Raw genomic sequence first — 13,464 nt, 5'->3', positions numbered from 1 at the left:
GGTTCCTCGCATTTCCGTATGAAATTTAGTACGGGTTTGCCAATTTCTGTAAGGGAAAAAAAAAATCCAGCTGGGATTTTGATAGGTATCGCATTGAATTTGTAAATCACTTTGAGAAGAATTGCCACTTAAAAACCTTAAATCAACACGAAACATCTTCCTATTTATTGAGGCCCTCTTTAATTTCTTTCTACGACGTGTTGTGGTGAATGCATCGTCTTTTGCATCCTGGGGTGGAGACGCCCCACTCTGGTGATCTCTGGTGCAGGAACTTGGGCACATTTATGAGGCCAATCTGGTTATTTGCTGTAGGATATCTTCCTTGGCCTCCTCCTACCAGACAGCAGCTGAGATCACTGTGACTCTTGTCAGTAGGAGGGTGAGCGGGGCCCTCTGCTAAGTGTGCCATATTATTTATCTGTCACTAGTGACAATAATGAGGAGGAAGAGGAGTGCTGTGCTAAGGGTCTTCTATCCACTACCTTATTTTATCTTCAAAACATCCCTCTAAGGGAAGAATTATCACCCTTGTTTTGTAGACAGACATGTTGAGGCTCAGAGAGGCTCACCTAGAACAAGAGACAAAGCGCATGTTTCAACCCAAGTATCTCTGACACCAAACGTTGGCCACTTCCCGGCCCACTCCACCCACATCATCTCTCAGGTGGGCTCAGAATTTTGCCAGTAGGTTGTTCTCACGTTGCCATTCACGTTGGCTACCGGTCTTAGCAGTTCACGAGTACAGTAGTTACTTATACGTGGACCCTGATCTGCTACAGTCCCCTCATCAGATTATGGAAACTGGCTTCATTCTCAGCAGCTGCTTATGATTATCATCCTTGGGCCAAAATTTCTATTTGAGAAGCAGACCTTTGCTCAGCTCAAACAAACAAACAAACAAACACCCTCATCAGACCTGATAAGAGGACTCTATTGTATATTCATTCCATGGTTGGAGCCCACTGAAACATACTGAAATAGAATTCCCAGAGTTAGAGGGGTTGTGGGAGTTCAGGAATCAGAGTTTTAATAAGAACCTAGATGATTTGTATGATTAGGCTAATCTGGGAAATAGAGCAATAGAATCCATCCATCCATCCATCCATTTCCTCAATCTGTAAAATGGGGATAATGCCAGCACCCACTTTATACGATTGTAGTAAGGATCACATGAGCATATAAGTAGGAAGTTCTTAAAACAGTACCTGCCACATCACAAGAGCTGATTAAAGACTTATACCTGGGCACCCCCTATGGACCTGGCTCTTTTCTGGTTATCAGGAATAAACTGATAACCTGGTGCTGACCATCTAGTTGGAATGAACACAGATTTTGGCATCAGACAAAACTGGATTCAACTTCTGCCCTTGCCACGCACACTCAGTTGTGGGCATGAACAAACTACTGAACTTGTCTGGGTCCGTTTGCTCAAATCTGAAGTGGGGATAATAGATTTTTATTTTTATTTTTATTTTTGAGACCGAGAGAGACAGAGCATGAGCAGGGGAGGGGCAGAGAGAGGGGGAGACACAGAATCCAAAGTGGCGTCCAGGGCTCTGAGCTGTCAGCACAGAGCCTGACGCAGGGCTCGAACTCGCGGAGAGTGAGATAATGACCTGAGCCGAAGTCGGACACTCAACCGGCGCCACCCAGGCACCCCAATAAATTATTATTAAATAACAAAAAAGTGGGGCGCCTGGGTGCTTCAGTTGGTTGAGTGTCTGACTCTTGATTTTGGCTCAGGTCATGATCTCACAGTTCATGGGATCAAGCCCCGTGTCGGGCTTTACACTGACGGCATGGAGCCTGCTTGGGATTCTCTCTCTCTCTCTCTCTCTCTCTCTCTCTCTCTCTTTCTCTCTCTGCCCTCCCCCTGCGTTCTCCCTCTCAAAATAAATACATAAACTAAAAAAATAAATAACAAAAAAGTTACAGCTTTTTGTTATTTTTATCAAATAGAGGAGATTCAGCATCAGGCAGGCAAAACAACTTGCCTAAGGTCACAGAGCTAGAAAGTAGAGCTGGGACTTGATCCCATGTCTGTTGGACGTAATGTCTACCCGCCGCGTTCCGCAGAGAGAGGTGGCTATAAAACTTACAGGGAATTGGTAGGAAGGATGACGAACCCAGGGAAGGCTTCACCCAACTGGTGCACACGTACACACAGAAGTACGTTACGCTGAGGCCGTGTGGAAACTCCCCTGTGACAAAAAGATGGCCTGACGTCCCTGGTTCCCACTCCATGCAGAGTCAGCCTTCTCAAGCCTCCGGGCAACATGGGAATTTGGAGAGCCCTTGGAGAGATTCAATTTCTCTAATCTCGCCAGGTACAAGGAGAATTTGGGAGACATGAAAGGTAGCGGTTATTTATTTCATGAATAGATAACAGCAAGCCATTTAAAGGGAGCAGTGGCAGGAAGATGAAAATGCTATTAATACAGTTGGAAGCTCATTTCTTTCGGAGCGGCCAGCAGCGGCCAGGGAGGACAAAAACGAGAAAATATTGCAGTGGGCGCTCCTGACAACACAAATTATTCGGGAGACATTAAAGTGCATTGTTCACGATCATAAACATTTTTTTTTTTTTTTTACGTTTATGAGATCTGTTCAAAGGCATCTCGACGGATGAAACCCGATAGCATTTTACATGTGTGCGTGCACACGCACACGCTCACATTTCTTTTGTTCTCGTATCCTTTGTAAATCATTTCTTTGAGCTGATGTACTCAACAGCGGCTGGGCCGGGCCTACGTCATGCAAAGTGAAGCCCATGCCCTCGTTCCCCGGGGAACTGTGCTGTTCTCGATGTCGGCTGTGCTGCAGATGGGGCTCTGGGAAGCTGGGAGCTGACGTGAGGCAGAATGATGGGGGCGAGGGAAGCGCTTCGGTTCTGGGAGGAGAGCAACCAAGAGGGGCACGGGGAGGAAGGAGAAAGTTGTAGCAGGGTTTCCCAGTGTGCAACGGGAACTCTCTGTGCCCACCCCGAGAGGGGCCCAAGGGAAGAGGATTCGGACAATCCTTGCACTTCTGACTGCTATGGGGCATTCATGGTGTATGGGATCCTGTTCAAGACTGTGTTGGTTCTTTTTATTTTATTTTTTTAAGTTATTTATTTATTTTTGAGAGAGAGAGAGAGAGAGAGAGAGAGAGACAGTGGGAGACACAGAATCCGAAGCAGGCTTCAGGCTCTGAGCCGTCAGCACAGAGCCTGATCCAGGGCTGAAACCTAAGAATCATGAGATCACGACCTTTGAACCCATGAATGGTGAGATCATGACCTGAGCTGAAGTTGGACGTTCAACTGAGCCACTCAGGCGCCCCATGGCTGTGTTGATTCTTGAGGTAAGGCGACCCCCTCAACATGGCTTACTTCTGCTCACTTCCTGGTTTCTGACCATAGTGGGGCACATGCAAAACTCTAGTGCCTCAGAGAATCCTTTCAGAAATACGACTTGTAAGTGACAAAAATGAGCAAAGCTGTTAATCACTGTCACTAAGCCACGATATCACCTATACACGTGATTGTTAGCTCAATTATTTTAAATGAAATGACTTGTCCGTTGAGTTAATAACTAACCAAATTAGACAACCTACTAGTCTGAGAAAATATTTTCCCACTTGAATTGGTTTATTATTTGGTTTAAGACTTGTGGACACAACCAATTTAACTCTTAGGGACAAATACAGTTTTGAATCCATGACCCCTTTTGTAGACTGCTGAAGAATACCAACTCGGGAGTCAAATGCACCAGAGTTCAATCCTGGCACCTTCACTTTCTAGAAGTGTGACTTTAAGAAAGTTATCAAACCTCTCTAAGTTTCCATTTCTGCATGTGTAGTATAGAAGGGGAACAGTATTACTTGGACCTATTGTATTGGCTTGTGCAGATTAGTTGATGCGATGCAGAAGAAAGGGTAGCACAGGGCTGGCGTGTAGGGAGTTAATAAGTGTTGTTTATCATTGTCATCATCGCCATCACCATCATCAGGAAGAAGAGGAGGAGTTAACAGGCAAGCTGTAAATCTTCCAGCCTCAGGGATGCCTGAAGGAAGCTGGACTCTTAGATGTGACATCAACAGAAGGAGTGTATCCACTAGAGATAAACGATCGTCTTGCTGGGGTGGCTACCTGCTGATCGCTGACCCGACAATGTACCCAAGCACACTGTACTTGGTTGTTGGGTTTATCACATGACCTGTGGTTTATGGAGTGCAGCAGCTGGAGGGTGACAGTGTGGCGTGCTCCCTTCCAGGCCCCATGTCACTAACAAGGCATTCAAACTGAGGGATCCAAGTCCCTGAAGCTTCCCTATGCTGATGTGACCCACAGTGCTCATCCTTGAGACCAAAATGGTGATTGGGAAGTTGGACCTTGGCTCTGAGTGTCCAAGGCCTTTATGGTGCTGTTAGCCTAACGTGTTGCTCTGCTTCTTATTCTGTATCCCTTCTCAAGGCAAAGTAAACCTTGTGCCTGGTGAGCCTACCACGCGTCTTGTGAATTTCAGTGACAACCTGAATCCGGAAGCCACCCCAGTGGTTAAAAATATCTGGACTTGGTTTGGCATCACGCCATCTATTCACTGGGTAGCTTCAGGCAAGTTACTGAACCTCATTGAGCCTTGGGTTCCTCTTCTGCAGAACGGGGACGCAATCAAACACTTCACAGAGTTGCGACTCATTAAATGAGACGATAATATGCCAAATGCCTACAACAGTGCCTGGCCCCAAACTGAATGATGATTATGTGAGACGACCAGTATAATGCCCTATATGGGGTTTAGTCAAGGGGATTTTCCACAGACTTCTCTTCTGTCATCAGGACATATCCCCACTGGAGTGTATCTGGGTTAGGAACTAAACCCCCAGTTAGTTATAAAGTTGTCCCGTATTTAGCTCTCTCTAGACTCTCATTAGGGTGTCTTAATCTGCAGATAGAGCATGTCATGAGTCCAGAGACTGTCTAGTTCATGTCTAATTCCCTTCCCTGTCACAGGGGCATGTGTGAGAGAGTTGAGGTGATTAAACCTGGACAATACGATGTTGTCGTGTGGCGATGACCAGGCTGAGTGTAGATTCTCTCTTGTGTTCAGCAAGGAGCCAGGGAAGGCTTTTGAGCAGGGAGACAGTAACAGGGGAATTTGAGCTCTTCCTTTGTACCCCCAAACTGCTAAATCCTCACAATGACCCTCTGAGGTTTAGAATCCTTGTGCCAGTCAGATTGAAGGGCAGAATGATTGGAATATATTGAGGCTTGATACAGGTCAATTCAAGGAGCACAACGAAAATGGAATTGACAAGCTCCCAGCACGTAGCACATTATCTGTCATTTTACCGGTCAGCCAAACACCTCCTTAGTCCAGTAAAATGTTCAACCACATCAGTCTCATCCCTTATGTCCCAACAGCCAAAGTGGTCATGGCTTGTAGACGAAGAGCCTTATCAGGTTTAAAGGGGACGGCATGACTCATTCGCAGCTGGGTGGTAATGTCCCCTGAGAGGACATTCTAAGACGTGTCTGTGGTGAGGGCTCCGCACAGCGTGATGCATGAAGTAGCCGACTTGAGACACTTTACTCCTAGCTAGAAGCTGTGCTCTCCTAACTTTTTCAGATGGCCCTTTCTCTTCAGTGAAAACCTCTTCTGGGACTATTCTGAGTCTTCTAGTTGGCCATTGACTATGCTCTTTCTTTTTTTTTTTTTAATTTTTAAAAATTTATTGGAGAGAGAGAGAGACAGAGACAGAGACAGAGAAGGAGCAGGGAAGGGGCAGAGAGAGAGGGAGAGAGAGAATTCCAAGCAAGCTCTACACTGTCAGCACAGCGCCCAATGCAGGGCTCGAACTCACAAATCATGAGATCGTGACCTGAGCCAAAATCAAGAGTCGGACACTCAACCGACTGAGCCCCCCCAGGTGCCCCTAGACTATGGTATTTCTTGACCATGATTCCAGCTGAACATGCTGCCACTCTTCTCCCACTTCAATCAGAAACCAATGTTGCCCTAGCAGCTCTCCTGGTCCCATCCTGTCCGTCCCCAAGCTTGCTGGAACGAATTCGCCAAGAGATCGTACATCCCTGCTGTCTCAGGGATGTACCACCACCACCCAGAGTGCCATGGTGTTCACACAAGGTCTGTGCAATGGCATCCTGACCGGTGTCCCTGCCCCTAGATTTGCCTCTTCATCCTGCATCCTGTTCTCCGCAGCGGAGCCAGAAAGCCGCTCAGAAGATTCAAATCTGATACGCCATTCTCTTGCTTCCTCACCCAAACCCTATGTCCTGGCATTCAGTGCTTGTCGCAAGCCAGCCCCTCCCGGACAACCCATCCTTGGGCTGCTATTGTCGCTTGCCCCACCCACACCGCACCTTCGTGCAAAGTGCCAGGCTCTCGCAGGCTCTTCCAGAGAATGGAGTCCTCAGCCTGGCCCTGCAAAGCCCCGGGAGGTGACCCCACTCCTCCTGCCTCCCCTCCTCTTGCACGTGCCCCATCAGCACGTGGGGCTGGTGCACGTGGACCGTATTTCCCTGGGAGGTACCTCTAGGGCCGTATCTGCGGCTCCTGTGGAGATTGATGAACTTTGCAATGATGAGGTTTCCGGGGGCATTTATTGACGTATAAATCAAAATCCAATTTATGTGAAGGAAAATCCCAGCTGGTTTACATGGCAGGATTATGAAACAGTTTTTGCCTGTGCGCAGCCTCTCAGATGATGTACAGTGATTTTACCCTCCACAAAGGAAACTTGGCTTTTAAACTTCTTCCGGCATTTTCCCGGGGTGAGCCCCAACGCTGTGTTCGGTTTGAACACTTCCAATATGTATGGCATTCTGAGGTTGCTGACTTATAACACTGGTCTAGCTGAGGAGCAAGAGGGGAGTGCAATTTATTGAGTGCCTACTGTGTGCCAGGCACATCCCTACAATATTCTATTTTAAGCCTCATGACAGTGGGCAGGGAACTTGAGCTCATATCGATGGTCTTGATCTCCACCACGTGACTGCCGTTCCATTCCCTAACGAGGGTATATTCGTTATGTGTTACTGCATAATAAATTATCACACGCTTAGCTTACAGCGACTCACATTTATTACCTCACCATTTATGTGGGTCAAGAGTTTAGATGCAGCTTAACGGAGTCCTTTGCTCAGGGCTGCTCGGGGCTTACAAGGCTGCAATTAAAGTGCTGGCCAGGGGTGTGGTCTCATCAGGGGCTCAACCAGGGAAGGATCTGCTTCTGAGCTCGTTTGGTGGTTGGCGTCTCCCCTTTACTCGTGGATGGGAGGACCGAGGACCTGAGTTTCTGGTCGCCTATTGTCCAGATATCGCCTTCAGTTCCTTGGTACACGGGCCTTCCGAACACTGCTACTTACTTCTTCCAACCCCGGGAGAGACAGAGAGTCTTTGAGCAAGACAGATGGTACACTCTAATGTAGCATTAAGCACAGAAGGGACACCATCCCACTATCTTTGTGGTAGTTATTGGTTAGAAGCCAGTCCCTTCTGATCCTGCCCGTACCCAAGCGGAAGAAGTCACACAGAGCGTGAGTCATCGGGAGGTGGGGTTCATGGGGGCCCTGCAGGGTTAAGACCCTCAAGGTCACTCGGCTAATTGTTGATGAAGTTGGGATCTTACTGGAGAGGCCACACTCTTCGTATTATGCTGTCCGGTCAGCTGATTCCACAGTCTGCCAAATCCAAAGCAAAGCTTTTCCTGGGAGATTTATCCTGACTGCTAAATCTGGGTCGTTTGTTTGTGTCTGGAGCTGCTGTGGGTCATTAGTACCCAAATCATCAAAACTGGACTAGAAGGAGGCAGTTCTTCAAAGGACAACTTTGAAGATGTTGGTACCCGAAATGAGGAGGGCATGCTTGTCCGCTTCTGCTGGACACAGGCCTCCACAGGCTGTTCTCTGATGGAGAACACATTTTCTCGGGTGGAGTCCAGGTGATCCACTGTGGCCTTTGGGGAACCCACGTGGCTGCTCAGGGATAAATGCCACCACAGGTCTCTCTGTGTGTGGTCACCCTTCATAAAAGAGACCTTCGCCATCTGGCTCATTTAACAGAATATTGCTGCTGTGTTTTAATTTTTCTACCAACACTCACAGCCTCCAATTTGCCGTTTGGAGATCTACCAGTTCCTCAGTTCTGAACAAGACTTTTGTGTTAACTCCTACATGCCTGTCATATGCGGTTGTATGGGTTGTGCACGACGTAAGGGATACCTGGCCGAGAGGGTGAGTGGATCATACACGAAGTCAACATCCTGAGCTCTCTTTTCCAGTGGCAGTGAACACACACACACTCACACTTCCCCTTTTAGGAACAGCAGCCCTGTTTGCTTTGTTTTGTGTTAGGCGCCTTCACCCTTCGGCCTTCATACCACTCATTAAGCGAGGGTACGCTGTTTCTGCCCGAGGGAAGAGACACCTTGTTCCACTTCACGTACAGAGACCCATCGAGGCTTGCAGCGGCCTTGGTGACTATTTTCAGGAGAGAGAACCTTCTGCCGGGCTGGGGTCGTGACATACTCTGCCCAGGCTGACTTTGACAACAAGCAGCTCAGAGTTTTAAACACCAGCTGGGACAGCCGCCCAATCCCAGTGGAAATTGCACTTTCAGCCCGCTGCCCCTGAACTCCAAAGTCCGAATGTGGCGACATTTGCTAAGGAATGAACGGCTTCAGCTGCCACGCGCCTCTAAATAAACCTTAAAAATCGACAGCCAGGGTTCGGCTCAATGCTGCTTTTCAGTCATAAAGACTCCGCTAGGGGAGTGAGTACTGAAAAGCCACGTTCAAAACTATGCAATCAACACCAGCTGTGGTGCAATTAAACCCAACCGATCACAGGTGTTCACACGGGGTACGTGCACACACGCTTCTTTTAAAGTGCGGAGTTTGGAAAACACAGCGAGACGACGTCCACAGACCGTTCACCCCAGAACCCCCTGAAATCCTTAATAAAAATGTAGCCTCTCTATCCCCACCCTAGACCTACGAATCCAGGTATTTGGGGAGCAGGAGCCCAAGCATCGGACTCTAGCAAGCACCCGAGGCTGTTTTAATGCACGATGCCCTTGAAGACCACTGCCAAAGTGTCCGTATTTTTTTTTTCAGCAAAGTCCGGCTGATTCTAATGTGCAATCGCACGCGATCCGTGATGAATGCAGGGGCGGGCTTCAACCTGTTATGGTCACAAGCCCATCCACCAAATGAGCTTCTCCAGGGCAGATACCCTGTCTGATTCGGGTTTTTTCTCCCATGTTCACTAAATGTTGAATGAAAGGAGGAATGAGTGATTTCAATAATGACATGGCAGCCAGCGTCTTTTTTGTTCAAGGAGACCAGGGGCGGCATTAAAGACGTCTGCAAACTCTCCATCATGCCTCCCTGGACAGGTGGGCTGTAATCCTCCTTCCCTTGAGTCTGGACCGGTCGCCTTACTCGCTCGGCTCATAGAATATGGGGGAAGGGATGCTGTGTGGCTTCTCATCTCCTGAGAAGTTCCTGTCCGGGTCTCTTGGAATGCTTACTCTTAGACCTGCTGTGCTCCCAGCTGGCTTCCAGCACTAGCTCCGGCTACCTTGGACAGTCCAGCGTACATGAGGCTGCACGTGACTCAGCCCCCCAGTGACCGGCTGGCACCAGGTGAAGCAGAGGAACTGTCCAGGTAACCTACAGGACAGTGAGAGATAATACAGGGTTTTAAGCCACTGCATTCGGGGGTGATTATTACACATCACTGGATCACAAGCCGACCACCGGGATGTTAGTCCTCTGAGATCTTTAGAGGATGGGGGAGTTTCTTGCCCTCATTGGTGGAGAGCTGCCCTTGGAGGGAGGCGAGGAGGTGTTTATTCCCTGGCGCTTCCTGTCCTCCAGGGAGACAGAGCAGGCTCCACGGGCGGAGGGAGACTTTACACGAGGAACCCGATCAGCGGGTGGTTGGAAATCAGTCGTCTGGGTGCACAGAAGCGGTGCGCGGTGACGGCATCCGGTGGGTATCTCCTGTCTCGAGGTCTCCTGTCTCGGGAAGCAGCTACTCAGTTCTGGGTAATTGTAGCCATGAAAGAATATGGCTACGGAGATACCAACTCTTGTTGCCTCCCAAGAAAAATCAGAAGGTGGATCTTCATGTAGAGTTCCATGATTTTTTTAAAGTGGGCAACGAACTCAGATTAAAACACAAGTTCTGTGAAGCCAAATCACGCAGGCCCAACAAAAACATGTGTGCAGGTGGATGCTTTCTTGATCGGTACAAGTCGGAGCGGAGAGAGCACGGAGCCCCACATCATGGGAAGATGTGGCAAGACAGCAGGACGTGGGGCGTAGACTTGACCTTAAACGACAGATTTACATGAGGGTGGCTTTCAGAAAAGGGAAGCCACATAGGTGAAGGCCCAGGAGGGGACAGTTTGTGGGATGGAGGGGGGAGTGACTAGTTTCATAGTAAAAGCTAATTAATACGAGGGAAACCAACATTAATCTTACACTAGAAACAAGCAGAGAATGTGCTCATTGGCCACATTAAATGCATATATAATTTCACTTCTTCACTCTTAGGCATCTGATGGCAGGAAATAGAATGCTTATGTCTTGGTAAGAAATACGCACTGAAGATGATAATCTCACAAAGAAAAGAAACCATGTTTATTGACTGGGATCCTGTTGACTCTTGTATTGACTGGGCTGATCATTTAAATGTGATGCTTTATCTCAATCGGTATCAGTAAGTAAGCAAAATATGTTACAAAGTTGCCATTGTTTTGAATTTCTCATATCCTGCGACTCCTAGCAAGGGATCATGTAAAGACTATATAGCCCTCACTCAAGCAAAATGGTTTCACCTCAGCTAATCCACTGGCTGAGTGACCTTCAGCAAGGTCATTAACCTCTCTGTGCTTCTGCATTTTCATTTGAAAACGGGAGATGGTGATAGAACCTGCTTTAACCTGTGGCTGAGGGGAGTTAAGTGAGATAAGACTTGTAAATCCCTTAGCACAGCCCCCCGGGACAAGCCCGTGATAAACACCAACACTTGGCAAATCTCACCCCTGATGACGAAAGTCTAATGAGAACCACCAATTCGTGAGTTGGTTCCATGTTTGTGCCTGATACAGACGTTCATTACTGCCCGTCTTGTATTGCACTTCCCAGAAGATCATGTCTTTTGCAAGTGGAAACTGGTTCTTGCAATTCTCTCTGTAAGCTTCCACTCAAGTCTGATTCATTCTCAGAGGGGTTGCTCAAAGTCTTTCTTCATTCTTTCATTCAATTGACTGCTTACTGTAAGTCAGGCCTGAAGGAGGCACAGAGATGAAAGAAACAGGTGCCCCTGGGGCACCTGCGTGACTCAGTCAGTTGAGTTAAGTGTCCGCCTCTTGGCTTTGGCTCAGGTCATGATCTCACGATCGTGGGGTCAACCACACACTGGGCTCTGCACTGACATTGTGGAGGCTGCTTGGGATTCTCTCTCTCTCTCTCTCTCTCTCTTTCTCTCTCCCTCTCCCTCTCTCTCCCTCCCTCTCCCTCCCTCTCCCTCCCTCACTCTCCCTCTCTCACTCTCCCTCTCTCCCCGTCCCTCCCCACCCACACTCTCTCTCTCAAAATAAATAAATAAACTAAAAAAAAGAAAGAACTATCCCCAGACACACAGAGCTCACAGTCTAGTGGCAGGGCGAGGGGAGACAAAAACAGGCACGGACGCCTCAATGAAGTCACAGAAGTGGACAGCAAGCTGCAGGGCCGCAGAGGAAATGCTGCCCAGCCTGGGGATCAGAAAAGGAAACCGACATCTAGGGTAAGTCCTAAAAAGAAGGGAGGAAGTAGCTGGGAAATGGAATAGGGAATGGGGAGCCATTGAAGGTTAAGAGGGAAGGGTGGTCAGAATGGTGTTTTGGAAAGATCACACTTGCTGCTCTTCAGAGCGTCAGTTGGGGGTTATGAGATTAGTTAAGAGACTGGTTTAAGAGGCTGATATGGTCTTTCAAGTCTAAACTAAGGTGGTGACAAGAAGGGACTAGATCGAGATATAGTTAAGAGACATTAACAACAGGACATGGAGAACGAGTGGAGAGGAGGAGGTGAGATGTGAAGACTGATTCTAGGTTTAGGAACCAGGCAGATGGTGGATGGAGCCATCTTATGAGGCAGGGAGTGTGTGGATAGAGACATTTAACTATTAGTTGGCTTTTAACCAGACCACATACCTCTTTCGATTAAATTCAAGAAGTTCAATTGATATTATCAGCCATTCTCTCTCTTTTTTTTAAGTGTATTTATTATTTATTTTGAGAGAGTGAGAGTGAGCAGGGAGGGGCAGAGAGAGAGGGAGAGACAGAATCCCAAGCAGGCTTTGCACCGTCAGGGCAGGGCCCGATGTGGGGCTTAAACTCATGAACCATGAGATCATGACCTGAGCCAAAATCAGATGCTTAACTGACTGAGACACCCAGGTGCCCACTTGTCAGCCATTCTTACTGAAGCTTGAATCAGAGTGATAATTATTCCAAAGAGGCAAGTTGCACAAATTCTCACAACAGCATCCTCTTAAAGATGCCCAGTTTTCTGCATGGCCTTCAAACTCAACCCAACAAGATTTATTCATCACTTACTCTGTGTCACGTGTTGTACCCATTTTGTTCCTGCCCTCATAGGACTTACATTCTATCTTAGGGTTCCAGTATCTTCTAAAGTGCTAAATCCTCCTGTCCTCTAGGAGTGCTTGGACAAGAATAGGAGTGTATCAGCTAGCTATTGCTGTATAACAAAATGCCCTAAAAACCCAGTGGCTTCAAATTGCAAATATTTATTTAGCTTAAAATTCCGCCATTGGCAACTTAGGCTGGTTCAGCTGGGTGGTCCTTCTCATCTCAGCTGAATAGGCTCCTCCCCTTGACGGGAGCCCCAGCAGAGTTTCATTGCGAAGGGCAGGGGCACAGGGAGGCAGCGTTGGCAGTCTCCTCCAAGGGCTCAAGCACTTCCAAGTCTTCGAGGTGTAAAAGTAACCACAAAAGAGAGCTCCAGTCAGATGACGGCAACAGCTGTATTTCTTCTCTCTCTCAGCCAAACAGGAGACTTACTGAGACCTGTCCTTTCCAACAAGAGGGGGTTCGCTCTGTCGCTTTTGGCTGCTGGGTCAGTCCACTTTTTCCGTTTAAATTTTCTGATTGCAGCCATTCTGTTCTTTTTCGCCCCCCCCCCAGGACAACAGCCTGGGGTTCTCTGCACAGATGTCACAGAGAGGAAATGTCAGCGGAGTTCACGGTGACCCTGGAGGCGGGTGCTCCCCTCCTCACTGTCCATCTCCTCCTCGTGGTCGCCTTTGGCAGGGCTGGTCTGCACTATTAATAAACCTTCCCTTCAGCATTTTCTCTCGAGGAAACAGTATCAGATAGTCTCGATCTACCGCCCCAGCCTTACTCCCGCCAGGCTGGAGAGAAGGTCTCCTGACACGGAGATAAG

The sequence above is a fragment of the Herpailurus yagouaroundi genome, unplaced genomic scaffold, assembly GCF_014898765.1.
Source record: "Herpailurus yagouaroundi ecotype Mexico unplaced genomic scaffold, PumYag 191, whole genome shotgun sequence".
NCBI classification, from domain to species: domain Eukaryota; kingdom Metazoa; phylum Chordata; class Mammalia; order Carnivora; family Felidae; genus Herpailurus; species Herpailurus yagouaroundi.
Note: the sequence above shows the minus strand (reverse complement) of the source record.